Genomic DNA, 21,581 nt, shown 5'->3' with positions numbered 1-21,581 from the left:
TAGATTCTGAAATGTGTAAATTACTGTAATTTATTCCATTTATTTTAATATTGGCTGTCGGTAATTATCACTAAATTATTTTAGTTGTCTTCTTTTACATATTAGTTTATACATTGTTTGCATTAACTTTGTTCGTATTAAACATTCTCTGAAGTACCTAAGTTAATATCTGAGTAGAAATTCGGTACGTTGTATACTGTGTTCTTGCTATTTCAGTGCACTATAGATTTGATATATTGTGTGAAAGTGTTACATCTCTCAGTTTTGGACTGGGCCATGTCGTCGTATCTGTAGGGCTTTTAGCTATCTGGGCAGGTCGAGGAAATCCAGTTTCCAGTGTGAGTGTCATCCTTTCAACAACCCATGATAAGTGGAGAACACTAAGAGGCAACGTGTCATCTAATGGGTTCGTTCTTAAGCGTCCATAAACGTTTAGGAAGTTGTTGTACAGTATCTTAGTGGTGACCGCGTCGAGCGTTAAGAACTAATCCGTCAAGGCCGGCAGCAATCTTAACAGAACGTAAACTTATCTTCTTCTAAGGCAGTGTAGCCCATGAGCCGGGAGCCAATTCGCATTATTTAAACACACGACTCGGTTTATCTTGAAATGTAAAGGGAAATTTCCCTTAAGAAACAGATTGATCGTAAGCCGCGTTAGTTTCGTGAAGGTCGAAATGCGAGGGTATCAGAAGGGTTAAAGATTTGAAATGAAATTTTCTCCAGCCATTTCTTAGCTTGACACACAATACTAACCGCCAGACTAAGGGACGACGTCCAGTCTCTTTATTTATATATGTTATAAAAGATATAACACAACGTTTCGAGGATTGGAATCTATCCTCTTCGTCAGGTGGGGTTCTTTATTTTTTTATGTATATTCAATCGTCGCAACGTTGTGTTATACCTTTTATAACCTATAACAATGGCAAATGTCCGAAAATCCTGTTATCCTTCCAAAACTTCCATCGTCAATAACAAACTTTAAACAAAAAAACTCTGTATCTAGTTGTATAACGATGATGAAACTATTATTTATGTTTGTGACGGTCGGTTTGCAGTGTTTCAAAGTAGGAAAATAGAATGTGACAAAGAATTATTCTTTCTTATTTTTAATCACGGCCTGTAATAGTTTGTTTGGAACTATTCAATCTGTTTTTTCGCATTAGACTTTACCTTTATTGTGTAATACTGGAAAGCCGATCACCTTTTAAATTTTGCTCGACGGACCAATGGCCTATGCCAAGAAAAAGAATGACAGTCGATACAGTTATGGTGCTGAATGAAAAAACTATGGTACTAAAAAAATTGCTATGGTCATAGATAGGATGTTTATGTTTTAAAGAATGTTTTACTTCGATTCATTATATCTCGTCTAAGACAATTTAGAATTCTGTTACACATATGATCTGTATTTGTTGATAACTGGATAGATCAACACGAGAGCGGATGTACAGAGAGTGAGTGTCTGGTTTGCTCTAGCTGTATATTACAGAGCGGCCCGGACTGCCTCAACACGATCAACAGTGTGCCACATAATTAACTGATATCGCGGCTTATCGGCCGATAGTAGCTCGAGTGTCGCCTATCACGAGCCTCGTTGGCCTGTTTGTTAGTCTGTTTCCAACACACAAGTGGACACTATCGCGGCCGCGTTAATATGGCTTCTATTATAAACCTCGAGTGGTGTTTACACTGCGGTGCGTTCTCCAATTTCGGCAACAGTTAAACACTTCATTTCAAAGTTAAACAGAGAGCCAGTCGCAAATATTTGTGCTTTTTGTGGTTTGGCTATTGTAAAATTTGTTGGACAAAGCTTTTACGTTTTTATGACACTGCTTTGTAGTGCATGCCTCACAAGGTTCTAGCGTTTCTCATTACACATGTTGTTGCCTTACAAATTATGTAATTGCTATAGGCTGAGCATCAGCAAAGTCTATCACTCGAGGGGCTTGAAAAACTACATGTCTGTCTGTCTGTCTGCACGACGTATCGAAAATGAACAGACCTATAGACTTCATTTCTCTGCAAGGAACATTAAGTTCGATGATGGCGCATGTCACCCAGTGCGGTTTGACTGAGTATTGGCGAACATATTTACGTTGTTCTCACAGATAACTATGATGGCGACGAGAAAACATTAAATTTACAAATGCGTAAACAGACTTAACTCAGTCATACGACATTTTAACGTGATACTGGTGGATTGGTTGGCACGACTTTATTTGCATTTTACATCGTCCTTCGAATTTTGTTTGTGTCAGTTTCCTTGTATACAGGACAAGGTACTTATCGACGACCGTGCATTTCCCTCGATGAGATTTGGCTGAGAGTTAGCAAAGCCTTACAACTCTGGATGATATTTCAAGAACTAATATTGTGCTATGGACATGAAATTCTGCATGTAACATCGTTTCTACATTGGCACCATCGTGATTGATGATGGGTGTGTATCTAAGACTTCACACACCATAACTATCTGCAGGATGCCTCGAGGCCCAATTTATCTATATACTTTAAATTTTGTATGGAACTTCATTTCTACATAGACAAGAGTTAGTTCGATATTGGTGCATTTTAAACCACGGGGTTTGACTGAACGCCATTGAAGTCTATCACTCATTAGGCTGGCAGAGTTTCTCCTCTGTCTACTCGGTTGTATTAAGGTAATCTGTCAGCAAGACATTTTAAGAATGATATGAGTCATAGATTTGAAAATTGTTACTTTGAATTGATTTTACAAGCTACCTCTGTGAAGGCTAACGAGACATGTGTTGTGTATATTTATGCAGCATACAATTATGTTTTGTTTTATTGCATATGACAAATGAATTGATGTGTTCTTCTGTTTTGCAGGTGAGTGTCGCAGCCTTGGATGTCATTGGGCCTTAACTTGAAGTATGTCATACAAAACATGTTGTAACTTAGTTCATAAGTCTTGTCAATCTAAAGTGTTTAGTTTAGAAATTAGAGAAATATTTATTGGAAATTAATAACTTTTATTACCATATACTATTCTAAATGGTAATATTTAGATGCCTTAAAATATTAACATTCTTTATTTATTAATAATTAAAATATTATGAATTTGTAAACCTCTTTTTAATAAAACACCACGATATCAATCTTAGGTCTTGTGACTGAATTCTGGGTGAAAATAAGACAGATTAGTTAAAAAGATCTTCCCAAAGTGGCATAACTAATTTATTCCCAGTGCGTGGATATCGGCGTGGATATCGTTTACTGTTGATAAATCCACCGAGCCTGTTGAATGAACTTACAATCATTATTAAATTATCAACAAATTTGTTGACAAATGCGAACATTATGTAATAAATGAAATGGGCTGCAATGGAAACTAGTTTGGCATCTGTGTATTGGAACATTTTCATATTCTCAACATTTGAAACCCCTTTACATCTTGTATCTTTTAGAGGATATCACAAAGAAGTCAACAAAATTTTATTCGGTTATTAAATTTCCCCTAAGTTATTAAATATGTTTTTTAATATTCCAGACAAACTCTTAAAAAGCAGTTGCAGTATTTTCAATACTCATATTGTTACCCAGGCTATGTTAAAAATATATTCACGAAGGTTTCGCTGTTAGATAAAAACACTTTTATTTTAAATTATGTGACTATAATTATTAAGTAAACATGCAACAGATGTGTTAAACAACAGAGACCTTTCTCAACAAATTAAGTCCAAGGTCACAAAGCTTATTCAAACTTAAAATAACAAATCTAAAAATAATAACCAGATGTTTGAACTTAAGCTGTGGTAAGATTATGTCTAAATTAACTTATACATTTACGTATTAAATTTAATAATTAGTCTTTATTTAGATTTCTATTAAATAATATATTTATTTCAAATAACAATGTAGAGTTTTGTCACTATTTGTACTATTTAAGTTTTATCTACATTGTTTTTTTAGATATATTTACTTTTACGTTTCAAAGTCATTTTAAGGAGTGGTATCTCGAATTCTATTTTTTATTATTTTATTTACACATTTAGAACCAAAACTTTTTATCTCTAATATCCTTTTTAACTAAATATAGCCGTTGTACTGTGTAAACTGTGTTGTATATTTTTAAAATTTTGCATTTGTCATTAATCACTACTTTCATTATGAGTATGGTATTATATTACTTAAGATGTAGAAACCATTATTGTAGTTTAGTATATCAATATGTTGTCATAAATTTATTCAAATACGAGTTGCCATCATAGCAAAATTAAAACTCTGTGTAAAGTACGAGTAACTGAAATCGATTTACTATTCATACTGAATTTTGATCCTCGCAGTGACATCGATAGGTTTAAAGAGCGTGATAGCCTGAGTGTTCATAACACTTCTTGATTTTGATCGAATATCGTGACGTAATTTTACGCATGCTTCGATAGGTTTTTACCTGGATTTAGAATCTATAAAATTGTATTAATAATTTAGTAATGATAACAGTATTTTGGACATTTGCCATCGTCATGGTTACAAATGGTATAACACAGCGTTTCGAGGATTTAAATCTATCCCCTCGTCAGGTGGGTATTAGTACATAAAGACTTCCTGTCTATAATAGAGTAACCCACAGCCGAAGCCGTGCCATAACATCTATGACCTGACATCTGAACTCTTTTATAACGATGTGCCATTCACATTATGCCACCAAAACAAACATTATGTGACTACGGTGTGACACTATTCATTTACATTCACCATGGAGATATTAATAGACGTTGACGTGTCCTGAAGTAACCCATCACTGAATATGTACGATATTAAGGAGTTACGATTATACGACAGTTACGTGTAGCTTACGGGAGATTATGTGTTTTGAAAAAACTGTTACAGAAGGATTGATTCATCCTGCTGTGATGAGGGGGGCAGACGTAATGGATGCTAGAGCGTTAGGGGCTTGACCGTTTACTAGGTCACCATTTACATATGTCGAAAATGCGAACGAAATGTGCACCGCGTTACAATGTTGTTTCCCCATGGGAAGTGTTATTCCAATAACTGAAAATGCCCGACTGTTACCTTGCGGGTCCTTTGCTGGTTTGTACGAGAGATACCTCCCTGTCCCCCCCCCCCCTACGTATATATTTTAACACGTGTACACACGCACACAATAAAACCAAATGATAGTTGCGTATCAAAAAAAAAAAAAAAAAAAAAAAAAAAAAAAAAAAACAACACACAAAACGTTTTCCGCTCAAAATTGTATTTTGATGTACCATATTGTTTAAATGACGTATTAAATGTAAATAATCAATTTACTAGGAATGTTGTAGTGTTTTTTCAAGGACTCTTCAGATGTGTTAAGAGTGGCCCGTCCGGATTTCTTTCAAGGTTTATCTTAGCATCAGTGTTTTAGACTGACAGGACCCGCATGTAGATAATGTTGTCCACGATGGTCCAGTTGAGTCGAAGGCACGGGCGCGGGACGTCTTATCAGCTAGTTCCTCTAATACAGGGTGTTCATTTGAAAACTTTCAACTCGTATTAAAAGACTTATAGCCCAAGTATCAAAACTTTGTAAACGGGAGTGTATAGTACTAATTGGGGGAACAAAAAAATGTTTTTAAAAAAGGGGTGCTCACCTCCATGCCCCCGTACCCAAAGTAAAAATTTTGACTGATCCTTTTTTTCATGCCGTGGACACCAGTGGGATTTGTTTTAAAAACTACTTATTTTAATGACCACAAAACAAGTCTTGAGTACGGGGAGCATGGGGGTGATCACCCCTTTTTTTAAAACATTTTTTTGTTCCCCCCAATTAGTACTATACACTCCCGTTTACAGACTTTTGATACTTGGGCTATAAGTCTTTATACGGGTTTGAAGTTTTCAAATGAACACCCTGTATAGTAAATAATTAGTACCAGTTTGTCTGTAGTCACAATGTGCCTGTTTGCAGTGGCGTATACGGTAGTCGGGATTTGTGGGGGCAACCGTGATGCAATTGGCTTTAGCAATAGCGAAGTCTATCACTCGGGGAGGTTGGCAACATTTATCCTCTCCCTGTTTATGTGTCCGAATAACATCTCGAGTATGAGATGAGGTATGGATTTGACATTTTCCGTGCATCTTCTGCCGAACCTGGTGTGTTACGCGATATGTGGTCTGACGCATTCCACTACCTTGTATCTTATAGATCCCGTTATTTTTTTCCTAAAACATATTATATATTTAAAGAACCGGATTTCAGATAGTTTGGACCTGATATGAAACAAGTGACTAAATAGATTTGATTTTAAACGTTTCTTCTGCCAATATAAATCCTTATCTTCATTTACAGATTCAATTATATCCAATTATGGAGATACGTCTTACTTACTTACTTACTGCCGTGGCTCCTGGTACCCAAGGTGGTACTTTGCCTCGCCAACACACTGCCTCCAGATCTCTCTATCCATTGCCTCTTCATCCCTTCTTCCCAGTTTTCTTACGTCTCTTCTGATCTGGTCTCGCCATCTCAACTTGGGCCTTCCTGGTGGTCTTCTGCCCTCCGGATTGTTTACAAGGACGTTCTTGACTAAGGAGTTGTCCTCCTTCCTTAGTAAATGGCCAGCCCATCTCATTCTCCTACTTCTCACCTCGGCCACTATGTCTGGGTCCATATATAGTTGCCTCAACTCCACATTATGCTTTATCCTCCACTCTCCATCTTCAAGGGTTGGCCCATAGATTTTTCTCAATAATTTGTTCTCAAATACTATCAAACGTTTTTCTGTTTTTTTTACTTAACACCCAGTTTTTCTGAGCCATATAACAAAACTGGTCTTATAATGGTTTTATATATACGGAGTTTGGTCTTGTGTGATAGTAGTCGAGAGCTTAATAGCTTGTGGCATGCTGATAAAACTTCTGTGTGCTGCATTAATCCTTTGTTGTATTTCCATGTCTTCTTCATTATTATTCGTCAGCATTAATCCCAAATAAGTGAAGTTGTTTACTTTTTCAAATTTGTGCCCTTCTATTTCTATATTATTTCTCATTGTTTATTTGGGTTGTTCTCCCACACTCCATTATTTTGGTTTTCTCTTCATTTATGCTTAAACCAACTTTTTGTGTATGGTTTAGGAGTTTTGCGACCAGCACTTCCAGCTCTTCTTTACTCTTCGCTATTATTGCAACATCATCCGCAAATGCAAGAACATTTATTTTGGTCCCTATTGTAATTCCAGCTTCTGTTTGTCTTACTTCTTGTAATGCTTCCTCTAAAGCTAAATTAAATAGCAATGGGGACAATCCATCCCCCTGTCTTACGCCTGTGCTTACATCAAACTTTTCCGAGATTTCCCCATTTATCTTAACCTTGTGCATCTAGATCCTGATATGCATGATTTTGACAAGTTTATTAATTTGTTGGGTATTCCATACTTTTCCATAATCTTCCAGAGTTCTTCTTCTACTAATCGAGTCATATGCTTTGGAGAAATCAATAAAAAGGCATAGAAAGGATTTATTGAATTCATGGTATTTGGCAATTGCCTCCTTCAGTATGAATATCTGATCGGTAGTTGATCTACCTCTAGTAAAGCCTGCTTGGTGGTCACCTATTATATTGGATGTATACTCCTCTAATCTTTTTTGTAAAATCTTTGATAGCACTTTGTAGGTACAGTTTAGGAGAGAAATTCCTCTGTAGTTGGTGCACTCTTTTTTGTCACCTTTCTTATGGACAGGGATGACTATCGCTTCCTTCCATTCATTTGGAATCACTTCTTTTTCCCGCCAAATATTCAGAATCAATTTGTGAATCTCCTTCGCTAGTCTTCTTGCCCCTCCTGCTTTAATTAATTCTGATGATACTGAATCCTCTCCTGGTGCTTTATTGTTTTTTAATTCCTTGATTGCATTTTCTACTTCTTGTAGTGTTGGATCTGGGACCATTGGTTCCACATTATGATATACTTCCTCGGTTTCCTCTTCCTCTTCCTCCAATGCTTCTACATTCAAGAGATCTTTAAAATACTCTTGCCATACTTGTATCCCTTCTTTGCTCTGTATCAACTAGTTTCCCAGATTTGTTTTTGATTCCATATGGCATTGGGCTGTATCCCCTTCCTGAAAAATCTCACCGATCGATAAAAGTCTCTGCTATTGTTTGCCGTCCTATCCTGTTCCGCTTTCTCTAGGATTTTGTTCACCCATTCCCTCTTTTTTTCTCCTGAGTGTTTTTTACCGTTTCTCTTGAGCGTTTTTTATTTATATTCTTCCCTATCTCTTGCCTGTTTCTGTTGAGCCAAAGTCTCTTTCCCCTTCCTTTCTTTGCACCACTTTTTCTTTGCATTCTTCGTCAAACCATGGTTTTTTGTTCTTCCTTTCATTCTTTCCACACACATCTTTTGCACAGTTTTGTAGGGTTTCCTTTATGTTTGTCCAGCCCCTTTCAATTTTATCTTCCTCTGGGTTTCCTTGAGCTAAGTTACTTAGGGGCTTGGAAACGGTTTTTGACAGTGTAAGTTGGAAATCTTTCCTTATTTTTTCATTTCTTAGATGATCCAAATTAACATTTATTGAGGTTCTCTGTTTTGATTGTTTCTCTATCTTAATTCTCTGTAATAGATTGACTAGAAACTAGATAGTGGTCTGATCCACATTCCGCTTTCCTTATGCTACGTACATTGGTGATATGACTAGAATGCCTGAGATCTATCAGAACGTGGTCTATTTGATTTTTTTGTGATGCCATTCGGTGATGTCCATGTGGCTTTGTGTATGTCTTTCCTTGGAAAAAATGTGCTCATTATCTTCATGTTTACTGCCCATGTCAGGCTTCAAACAGTCTCATACCGTTGTCATTGCTGTTTGCATGTAAGCTATTTGATCCTGCAACACTTTTCCATACTTGTTCTTTGCCAATTTTTGCATTTAAGTCCCCATTATTATCTTTGTGTCATAGCTGGGAAGTTTTCTATACTCTTCCTCGATCCTTTCATAAAAAGCATCCTTTATGTCGTCTTCCGCATCTTCTGTGGGCGCATACACACTCATAACAGATATATTCTTAAACCTACCCCTTAATCCTAATTATACACCAGTCTTTCATCTTTGGCTTCGAAACATATCACAGGAGGCAAATCCTACTCCTCTTTGGTATCTTCCTTCCTCATTTCCACTATAATATATTATATAATCTTTGGTATTTAGCTTTCCTGCTATTGGCCATCTGGTCTCTTGTAGAGCTACCAGATCCATCTCATATTTACTAAGCTCCTCCGACAGTATGTCAATGGGCCCCTGAGTATAGCTAGGAGTTCTAACATTCCACGTTCCAAATCTCAAAGTCCGTAAGGGTGGCCTTGGTCTAATCCATGTAGTCCGTCCTGTATCGAGGCATTGTGTTGGTTTTTCTGAACTTAGTGGTTTTCCGATGTGAGTAGTTAGTTGCCCGACGCTCAACCCCCACATACCCTTGGAGGACCGGGTCCGAGTTTCGTGGTTTTCGCCTACCTCATCAGTGCTAAGCCCACCGAAAAGGCGTTTCCCCCCCTGCACTACGGGGAAGTACCAGAGAAACTCTTGCTAACATCATTGCTTAGACACCACTGGGGCTAGCAGTCTAGGTGCTTCTGCGGTGATATTAGCCATTAGCAGGGGATGGAGATACGTCTTAGCTACAATAATTCAAATAATAGCGTCACTTCGCTGAACACATTGTGATTATCACAGGGGTTTCATCCAGATTTCGCGGTTTAAAAGAAGTAGCCAATTATTTACTCCTAAATCATTTTATCATTTGTATTTGTGTTTTTTTAAACTACATATCCACGACAGTACAATTTTGTTCAGTATCCAATTAGAACAGTATACCCTAGTCTAAGAATTTTACTTATTCTTCCATAATGTTATGGACAACCCGTCTCCTTTCGTGTAACTTGTTGATTGTTCTTGTTTTCGGTGCGAATACCTAAAAAACAATACTCATAACTGATATTGTATTAACTTATGAGTTCTGATGTAAGTTGATTGCAGATTGCAAGTGTTTGTATGTAAGGTAGGATGCCTTTATTGCCTTTGCAATATACTGGGACGACTTAGATCGATGATTGTTCCTTACTTAGTTAATATGATAAATGATCGAATCTGAGTGTAAATTAGATAAAATAATCTTTGTATCAAGTTTCAGACCACATGTAATGTCCGGAATAACCAAATGGTATCATGTAGTATTTTAACGTAATGAACTAAGTTAATTTTACCGCAGCTCTGTATTCAACTTTATTTCGTAAATACGTATTAGAATTAGTTCTTATTGTTAGTTTGCTTAAATACATATACGTCAATCACTATTATATTTTACTTGCAAAGGTTTCGACATAAATGTGTTTTAATAAGTACACATTTATGTCAGAGGAATTAAATTATCCCAAACAATCGTGACAATTTAGACTGAATATAATATACTATATGTTGATAAAAAAATAAATTTGATTTATAATAAAAACTGATATTGTATTTGTGTATAATCTATTTAGAACAGGTATGCCGACTTGACCTTGCTGTAGGCCTTGCATGAATATAATTAACTTTAATTATCAAATGTCAAACTAATTAACAACCGTGAAATAAGTGGAAATTACGACATATTGTAATGATCATTTTATAACCTGAACACCTTTAAATGCAAATCTTAGGCCTATTCGAGTGTTACAATAAAATTAAATAGCGAACTGAACGTCCTAGCATTAGATTTCATTTTTGTGTGTTATACAACTTGATAATAACAACACTTTGTAATTTTTGATAGCATATAAATTAATATTAACCTTCTACTATTTCAAATTGCAATACAAGTATTGTACGTTTAGAGAATGTTTCAGTTAAGGTTTAGGCGACCCACCCGACCTATATTGTAATCATGGTCAAGTTAGCCGACAATACTTTTATGTCTGGTTGTTTTGGCTTTCTTCGTCACTATACGGTATGATAGCACTGTTCTGGTGGACATTTATTCATAGTATATTACGTTGTGTGGTTCATCGTACCAGTATTACATTCAGTGTATGGTAAAATCATGGAGCTTGAAATATATCTTGGTTGCCTGTTGTACTACTGTGATGTTTTTGATGATCTGCTACAACAGACGTGCGATACGTATGGAGTCTGTTTAGTGCCGTCTCGTCTCCATTCTGAAAGTGACCCGACTGCAGGATTATTAAAGGCCATCATCAAAGTCATGATTTCGGTGGGTGGGGGGAGGTGAGGGGGGCAACTAAGAGTGGGCGCGTGGGAAAACACTTCTCGCCTCGGCGTCACCGGCTAGTGCCGGCGAGAGAGAAAGGAAAGGAAGGGGGATTATGCGAAAGGCGAATTGCGGGGAAGAAAAGAGGAAGTATTCGATTGTAATTCGGTCGAGTTCGGTATCGATCAAGTGCGCAACGGCGGGACGGGTAGGGAGGGAAGGTGCGCGCGCAGCCGGGCTGAGCTTGGCCCAGTGACCCCGTTAACAGCCGCGCCGAGCCGCGACCTACCATCGCGCGCTAGTCCTCTACTGTGTGTCAGTGTGTGGTGTCGTGTATCTTCGGTCAGTGTCCAGTGTGTATATAACCAGTGTATATGTCTTCGGCACTACACAGCAGGTTGCCGCAGCCGCCTTCAGGGTTCCCCTACGATGACGTCATGTCGCCGACATCCTCGTCGTCATCCTCCAACTGTAACTTCTTCTTCGATCCGCCACGGTCAGTTGTGTACGTTATCAGATATGGTGACAGTAGGGCCAAAGGAGGATTTACTGATAGAGTGTTTCGTCGTTAACACTAGTACACAATCAGTCTAGAGTTTCAATTTGAAAAGTTGGATTTGTGAAATTTTGTAATTCATACGTAAGAGGTCAGATATGGTGTGCTGGTTATTATTGAACATAGTAAATGACGTTACTTTTATGAAATGTTAGTTAATTTTACGTAAAGTGCTGTCAAAAGTTTTGATTGAGTGAGAGAACACCCACACAACCACAGAGTAATAAGGTATATACCTTATTACTCTGTGCACACAACACTGCTGCTGTTGGATTGTAAATGAAACCTTTTTACAATTAACGTAACTGCTACTTTCCCCTTTTAAGTGTGCTGCTGCACTTGTGTTTGTATATTTTTAATTAAAAATTCTTTCTTGTTTCCAATTAGGAGATTTGTAATTGCCTTACGATACGTATATTAATAATTGCTATGTAAAAAACATTTGTGTACTCTTAATGTTGTAATAATGTACAGAGTATATATTTATTTATCTAGAAGGAGGTTCCACCACGCTGTGTTATAAGATCTGACTACAGAATCTGGCAGCAACAGCCAGCTGCATACACACACATCCACTCTCCCTCTTCACGTCCCTCCCGACCCTTTGGCAGCAATAAACAAACCGGTCCCACCCAGTCCATTAACACGGACGCAACAGAGCCCGGATTGTGTCAGGTTTTCGTGTGTTTTTGTTTTGTCGGGTACTTCTTCGCTTGTTGTTACACAAACAAGTAAAAAAAATACCTTTGGTGGAGTTGAAACTACAAGCGGTTGATCCGAACTCGATGACGGTGGATCTCAAATTTAATATTACCAGAATTATGTTTACCTTAAAAATTTAAGGTCTACTAGCTACACGAATATTAAACTGTATATTTTCTGAATCGGCAATTTATAGTGAGTCAGTACATATTTGGCAGAACTTTGCCGAGTACTCTTTACGGAAAAAACACTGTGTTTTTATCCATAAATTGAGGATAGTTTGAAACAATATGGAGACATAGCTGAAGCCAGGATAGTCCATTAGTACATCGCCCGTGGGGGCCTCTAAAGAGGGTCGTAAATATGACAAAGTAAACACGTCACCTAATGAACAAGCAACGGCCCTGAGGAAGCCCCGGTGATTCTGACGAAACCTCGGCTCGCGGCGGAGAAACGATTGTGTGAATCCCGCATGAGTGTAGGTGCTGTATCGGTGTTGTGAAACTCTCAAAATGTTCGAACAAAGAGGGCAGTTTTTTCAATTACTGTTTTATACTGTAATAGTTCATAATTTAATTCCGACCGTTAAGAAAAACCGGTTCATAATCTGTACAAAACCCAAGGCATCAGAAACTGTATTATGCTTTAATTTAATAATAATAATTCTATTTTTAAACAGGCTGAACTTATGTAAACACTTTAGAAACCGATTCTGAGCATCGGTTAAAATAATTGTTCATGTTTTTTTAATAAAGTTAAAAAATATAATTGTATTAGGCCGTTCTCAATCCTTGATATTAGTAATACAGTATGCTATTCAAAAATCTCAAATCCTTATGAAGTTTGCATTTTTTTAGTGGGGGTCCCTACACGTTTTAACAGAAACGAATTGTAGCCAAGGATAGGTTTTTAATGAATTTTACCGTAACGTCTATGCCATTTTGCATATGTGAGACATTGCTAGCTATTCCTGTAATAGTGTCGTGGTAAGTACTGCTAGGATTTAAAGCTCAGGAAACTGTTGAAATACTCGTGTTAGTGTAAAGTGAACTTGGTTTTGAACGTTTAATACTAAAGCTTAGTAATAGTAGAGTTTGAAAAGTAATTTTATTAACACCACCAATAACCAAGTGTAAATACGAAGGTCCTACCATTGTTTGGCTCTGTGGCGAGCTATCGGGAAGGTGCTACTTTTGTTTCCGACCACGCACTTCCTTGCGTTTTGACAATGATGCGGGCTTTATCGCCGACACGAGCAACGATTGTCGCAACCGGCGTGACGTCATCACTTGACGCACCGTTAGCGTAATCTCCGGCTTGAGACAGTACTTTGATAACGCACGCGGTCTCAGTAGACCTGGCCGCAAAATTGACACGCGGTGAGGTTTGGTCACGGTATTTTCGTGTTGGCAACACATGGAGTTTGTTATAAACAACATGGAGTTTGTTGGCTAGACACGGAGTTTGTTGGCTAGACACGGAGTTTGTTGGCTAGACACGGAGTTTGTTGGTGAGACATGGAGTTTGTTGTCTACACATTGGGTTTGTTGGCTAGACTTGGAGTTTGTGGTCTATACGTGGAGTTTGTTGTCTACACATGGAGTTTGTTGTCTACACATGGAGTTTTTTCTCGATATGGAGTTTGTTGTTTAGACATGGAGTTTGTTAGCCAGACGGAGTTTTCTTCAATAACGAGCGAGACTTCAGAAAGTTCTGTGTTGTGTTGTGTTTGCAGCTCCCCCCTCGTGTAGAACGAGAAGATAAATAGGGCCCCTCCAACCGTTCGTGATTCACCGCCTCCGGGCGGAAATCTGTTATTACCGCGACGATCAAGTGATTGCCGTACCGATTCCTTGCGATCTACCTAATAATAGGCCTCGGCCGTAGTAAAGCCGTCATTATAAAAATGGTTGCATCAAAATTGCTATTACTCAATGATGGCGGTGCATGGATTTCACTTCTCAAATGAGTGGCTGGTTCTCCTTAAGTTGAATACGTTAAAATATTGTGGAGTTCCGTCAGTTTTTGAATAATCTACGTAGTAGTGTTTTCTTTGCTCTGCTGGAATGTGTCTAAAATGATTGCGTCGTAATTTCTTACTAAGATTTTTCTTTAGCACACGTACCTTATAGTCTCTAAATTAATGTATCAAAGTTCTAAACATCAGTCATTTGCGATTAATGTAGTTTATTTGAAAAAATTTCATAACTATACGATTTATATTATTTAAATTTACCTATTTTGATATGTTCAATGATATTTTGTCTATTAAACGTCTCCGTTACCGGTAGGCCTACACAATAGCATGCTTTATTGGAGTATTTGGTGGCTTATTACAAATATAAAAAATAGTTTAAGAATGCTCATCTACAGTGTGTTACAAAATAAACATTGAGGAAATAAGGAATGATGATCTATCAACTAATAGACTTGGTCGGTAAAGTATCACTAGAGCGTCTGACATTTCTCAGTTTCGTTTCTTTGGGGGGGGGGGGCGAATTTTAATTTTTTTGGTTGATAGTTGAAATTTCAATGTAGGTATATAGAATTATGTTACACCTCACAATTAATAAAGTTGTAATAAAATTAATAAAAACAATTAGAACTTAGTTTAAACACTGGTAATGGGATCCAAGGGGGGAGATGATAGGAGTAATACCCTGACGAACGTGGAGAAGGATGTTGTTGTGGACGTCCGGCTCGAAGTTGCGGTGATCGGTCTATCTAGAAGGCTGTAAATCTGTGATAAGCCGGACCAAGACAAAGGCAGTATAATGGAGGCTGTCCCAGATAGATAGCCACTGCCCAGTGACAATAACGCGCTGTCAGTCCGTTCACAGTTGCGTCATCCCAGTTCTCTGCTTGTTACAGCTTTTGTTGTATCACATCTCTGTCTCTCTCTCTCCATGTCCCTCCTTCCCTCCCTCTCTCTTCTGTACACCACGTATAGGAGGAGTGTTTGTGGCCAACCTGCAGATAGTTGGCGTTCATTGGAAAAACACAAGACCACCAAGAAGCAATAATATACAACAACAATGGGCGGTATTAAATCCAATATTTATTCAAATTAACACTTTGTAGTTTTGGAAGCGTCAGTAATGTATCAAAACTAATTGGGTAGTTGTCAAAAGTACACTCTTGTTGTTGACAATGAAAGTAATTAAGCGCCAGGAAAATCCTTCTTTGCTGACAAAGTGTTGTTTGTCTAATAAATTCCCATTGCTGTAAGCGCACTATCCTTGTTTACTCTTTGGGGAAACTCGAAATTTACAAAAGTATTTTGATATACATACCTGCCATCCAGTTTGTTTTCAAGAGAGACGGAAATCCTTTATTAAGAATCTTTGGTGGGGCAGTTGTTCAGGGAAATTTGTACGAATAATGATAATGTTCGTTAATTGATATAACAATAGTTTTACTAATTGGACTCTCCAAGTTTGACAAGCGGTGAGTCTGAATTTTTAACATTTGAGACGATTTATATAAGTTTATTTGCTTATATAAAAACAGCACTTTAATTGGATGATTATATATTTATAACTTTATTGCGTACGTTTTTAGGTTTGTAACGGGTATAGGCCTAGCCTGTAACCTAAATCAAACTTTTACAATTAATAATAAATTCGAATAATCCCGAGAATAATATAATACAATAAATATTATTTTCTATTAATAATAAATCTAAATGAATAGGAACCAAACCGACAATTTAATTGCTTAGTTAAAGTTATCATTCTCATATTTGAGAATAATCAAATTTCAAATTTATTATGAAGGTTAGTTGTGCATTTGTGACATAGTCCGTCACTGACAGTTTTTGTAACCTCAAACAACATAAGAATCTCGAATAAAGCGGTCATAATTTAATAAAACTCGATAGTTCCTCATCAACATCAACAAAGAAACAAACGGCAAAACGCGCGTGCCACGATTTGGCTAACGTAAACGGGTAGCGACTCTCAAACGCAAAACCGCGGGAACGCAAAATTCGAGTGGGTTGTTAGAATTCGAGTGGATCATTTTATTTCGACCAGAAAAACGGAAAAAATTTCCGTTTTGAAGGTATCACTTTTCCCTCTCTGCGCTACTGACTCGGAGTTTGGGGAAAGAGAGAGTCTTCTTCCTCGACCTCTTGATGATGTAGTACGTTGTGAAACAGTTTTCAAAATTTTTCAATTATTTTAATCAGTCTTTTTTCAATGTGATCCAAATTTAAATTTTTCAATTATCTGAGGACCGCCGTGTCGCCATCATGGGGCCATTTGGTTTTGATGTTATATGTTTAAGAGTATTTAAACCTTGATCAACATTTTTAACTAATCAGACTCTAAATTTTAACTGCTAGGGAGTAGGGGTATTTTCTAATTAATTATTTCAAGCTAATTGGATTTTGTGTTGTAGGATGTTATTTTTAAGCATAGCCATAATTTCATTTTCATCAAAATCATGTTTCATTAGTATTAGTTTTTATTCAAATAAATCTAAAATTTGTTTCTATCAAAATTTTATTTTCATTTTACCACACATAGCTGCCCTACGCCGCACGCACCCATTGTAAAACGGACCTGTAAAGACAAAGAGTCTAAAGCTAATATATTTTTCACAAAAACCTATCTTGTTACAATTTTCTATTTTATATGTAACGTATCCGTTACAAATGGCACCCAGCAAACGTGGGGCAGCTAAAAGTGGTTTAGCTTAATAATTGTGTAGGGGTTTTCTAATTTGAAATTGACTAAATCAAAAATTTAAAAATGATGGATCAGAACTTAGAGAATATTGACAATTCGGACAGTAGTAGTGAGATGACGCTCTAGCTAGCTAATAGGCCTAGATCAGACAGCTCTTTGGCTAATGCGAATAATGTTGAAAACGGTGGTAGGCCTAGATTAGAACTGATGCATATCAGCAATTGTTGTTTTTTGATGACACAACTCAATGACAAATTTGATGGGATTAAATAACAAGATGGATGAGGTAAAAACGATATTTATAACAAGTTGGATGATCTATAAACCGATATTTATAGCAAAATGGATGACGTTTTCAAACATGACACAAAAAATTGAACAAAAATTAAACACAAAAAATTGAGAACATTCAAAGTGAATTGAAGGGAGAGGATTAAAGTTGTGGGGAAGAAGTTGAAACTAAAATTGCTAAAGTCAATCAAAAATTCGATCAAGAGGTTTCACAGATTAGTTTCTCGGGTTGATGAGATAGTAAATAAAATCGATACACATGCAACGGAGATACTGAGCATAAAAGATTATGTAGGGATGAGTGAAAAATACTAAGGTAGGGCTAAACGGGGAAGAATCTAAATCAAATTTAAAAAGGAATCAGACCTACTAGTTGAGTCAAACAAAGTTCAGACCACTGTGAAAAGCGTAAAAATGGAGGGTAGCGGTCTTAATCAACAACCGGCTTGTAATATTATGGCGGAACTCTATTTGACCGAGTTTGATGAGGGTAATGATAGGACTCACCCTATTGAATTTTTTGAAATTGGCTGAAAAATTTACTAATAGTAATCAAGAACACTGGGAAACAAAACTTTTGTATATTGTATTGTAAAATACTTGAAGGGGGAAGCATCTGAGTGGGCTCGGAGAACATTGACAAATGGGAGAGTTTTGAACAATTTAAAAATGATTTCAAAAAGAGATTTGGGGCATTACTAAACAAAAAGATTTTGAAAACAAATTGATGGGTAATTGGGAATTTTTGTGAAGGTAAAACCGATTTGACAAACTGATGTGCTTGGGTATTTTGACATAGCAAAGAAATTGTACAAACCAGATGGATAACCTTACGTTGTTGGCTTTATTTGTCGACATTTGCCGCCGCCACACATAAGTGCCAGTCTGGCAATTCTACAATCCCTTGCTGGTAGGAAGGGAAGAACTAGAAGTAGTATTAAATCAGCTCAGTTATGTAAAGCCTTTCAAAAAAGAAAGTTTCAGGGATACATACAACACTAATCATGAAAATGGAAATAGACAAAAAACATACACAGGAAGGCCAACACAAAACTTTCATGACAGTACCAAGGACAGCAGTATAGGCCAAATCATGAGGCCAACAGGGCAGTAAATACCACACAATTTTTCTCATACCAACAATGGGTAGGGCCACACTAATGGGAATCATTTTGAAAGGAATCGGGAAAATAATAGGGGATACAACAGACCGAGGGTTTCAGAACATTCGAGGTAGGGGAAATTACAGGGGTGGACCAAATTACCGGGGGGGACACAACTATAGGGGGACACAACTATAGGAACATTCAGAAAACTTTGATGGGCCTAGGAAATTGAAAATGGTCAAGATTGACAACCAACCAACAATTCCAGGGGGAAATAACTCGGAACTTAAATTTTGACGAAAGACCAAAAATAAACAACTTTGAATTTGAATGATAGCGATAGTCAGTTTTGTAGACTATCAAACAAAATTTTTGCAAATGGATACAGTCCAAAAAAAAACCCTGGTGGTAGAACATAATAGGACATTGTGTGGGGGGTCAAACGATTAAACAATTTATATGAGCAGGTAAAAATACATTCATCAAGTTTATCTGAAAACCTAATGATTTTTATTGGTAAAAAATGACATTCTAAAAAGTAATTCACTTGAGCAAATGAAAACTGACATGAAAGATTTTAGTTGAATACCTAATTAAATTGTAATAAGAAATTAATCATCATTTTGACTCTCCAATTCCGAAAGTCCAAGATTGGTATTAGAGAATTGGTAGCAGAAGGTTAAAGATTTTAACAGGTTCATACGGGCATTAGACAATGGTGGGGATACAATCAAAATTCATTCCAATTTGTCACACCACACTTTGTTGATCACAATTGAGTTGGAGGTGTAATTTTACAAAAAATTTTTTTGAACAAAACATCAACTTTGGGGGAAAAACATTTGCTGATTTGGTTATCTGAATCATTGAATACTTGATGGGTTGAAACTTTTAAAAGAAAGCATTGATGAGTTTTTTCAATCAAACTAATGAAGAGTTGAAAGGGGTTGTGCAAAGTAACCAGAATCAAATCATTATGGATCAAAATATAGCGGATGATTTTTTAGATGAAAGCAACTACAATGATGGAGTAAATGCGTGATATGCAGTCTTTCAGTCTTTACCAGAAATTGATATTGGTATTGAGGGGTGGAGGGGTAAAATACAAGTGTTTAGTAGATTCAGGTAGTCAAGCATGTATAATGTCAGATGAATTCTATAAGAAAATAAAAAATCAAGTGGGGTAACAACATTTCAGAGCTAACCTATTAGTAATCTGTCAATTATAGGTGTTACAGGAGTCAGGTCCAAAAGAATAAATGTTTCAAATAAGACTAGAGGTAAATATTGGTGAACAAGTTGTCCCAATAACATTTTTAATTGTTCAAGGACTAAATAAATTGAGTTGATACTTGGTTGTGACTTTTTCAGCAATCTTTAAGGCTGTACTAAACTTTGATACCAATACTTTATGCTATAGACATGACGGGAAATATCTAGAGACTAAATTAGTGTATAGAAATGGTGAAGAATTTGTGGGGGGGGTTAAGAATAATACATGTTAACAGAATAACTTGTATAAAGATGAAAATGAAATAGACAATACTTTATCGAATTTAAATCCATTTTTTGAACACGAATCAAATCAAGTAGGCCTAGAACAAAAAAATTACTAAGATCAAATATGAATCCGAATCAGAAGCAATTGAACAAAAGGTTAGTAGACAGAATAAGTGAATTAGAGGCAGATAATGTGAGTATTAAGGATGAGGAATAGAATTATTAAGAGTGGGCTACTCTTTGAAAATAAAGAAGTTTTTTCGGATCAACCAGGTGTGTCAAAGGATACACGGCAAAGCTGAATGTTAAAAGTGAAGTCCCATATATTGGCAAGTCTTATCCGGTTCCGTTCAGTAAAAGAAAATCTGTAGAGGAAGAACTAGAAAGACTGAAACAACAAGATATTATAGAAGAGTCAAATAGTCCCTTTTTTCTAATCCCTTAGTATGTTATAAAGAAAGATTTGAGTATTAAGATTGTGCTTAGACAGTAGGAAATTAAATTCGTACCTCTTGTTCCGGATAGACAAAGTACAGAAAACAACTGTGATATATTTTCAAAAAATTTATGGGAGTTAAATATTTTACAAACATAGATTTAAACGCAAGATTTAACGCAAGGGTTTTTCAAACTCGATCAAACTCGATAAAGAATCTAGAAAAAATTTGTAGCTTTCACATTCAACGGAAAGAATTTGCATTTAAGCGATTACCATTTGGTTTGAATGTAAGCACGGCTCATTTTACTAAAGCGATGAATAAAATTTTGGGCCATGAGTTTAGCAATTTCGTAACTTGTTACGTTGATGACATTCTAATTACGTCCAGTCCAGAACTTTTTTGGAACATTTAGATCATATCGATAGAGTACTGAAAAGACTGCATGAGTGTGGAGTGACTGTTAAACTTAAAAAAATCAGATTTTTTGAAACAGGAAGTAAAGTTTTTAGGTTTTGTTCTTAGTAAAGATGGGGATAAAGATGGATGAGGATAAAGTTGAAAAGATAAAAAAATTTTCCAACCCCAAAGAACTTAAAAGAACTGCAATCGTTTTTAGGTTTATGTAATTATTACAGAAAATTTCAGAAGAACTATTCAGGATTTGACGGGTCAGTTTGGTGACATTTTGAGTTCTAAAAGTAAATGGTTTTGGTATAAGACAAAACAAAATCTGTTTGAGAAAAAATAAAAAGAAACATTTTTAGACTCAGTTATGTTACATCATCCAAATTGAAGTAGGGCATTCTATTTAAGTACAGATGCATCAGACATCAGTGTGTCCAGCCATTCTTTATCAAGTAAATGATCAGGGGGAACATGAAGTGATAAGTTTTGCAAGTAGGACTCTTTTAGCAACAGAGAAAAAATTATAGCATAACAGAAAAAGAATTATTGGCTGTGGTCTTTGCTTGTAAAAAATTCCGATCTTATATTATTGGACATTTTCAAGTAATTGTTCGTTCAGACCACAAGGCATTATCTTTCCTTTACAACCTGTAGACTATCTCATGGTAGAATTTTGAGGTGGAGTTTGGCATT

Source organism: Homalodisca vitripennis, chromosome 6, assembly GCF_021130785.1.
Source record: "Homalodisca vitripennis isolate AUS2020 chromosome 6, UT_GWSS_2.1, whole genome shotgun sequence".
Taxonomy (NCBI): Eukaryota; Metazoa; Arthropoda; class Insecta; order Hemiptera; family Cicadellidae; genus Homalodisca; species Homalodisca vitripennis.
The sequence above is the reverse complement of the archived record's forward strand: the minus strand, read 5'-3'. Positions refer to the sequence as shown.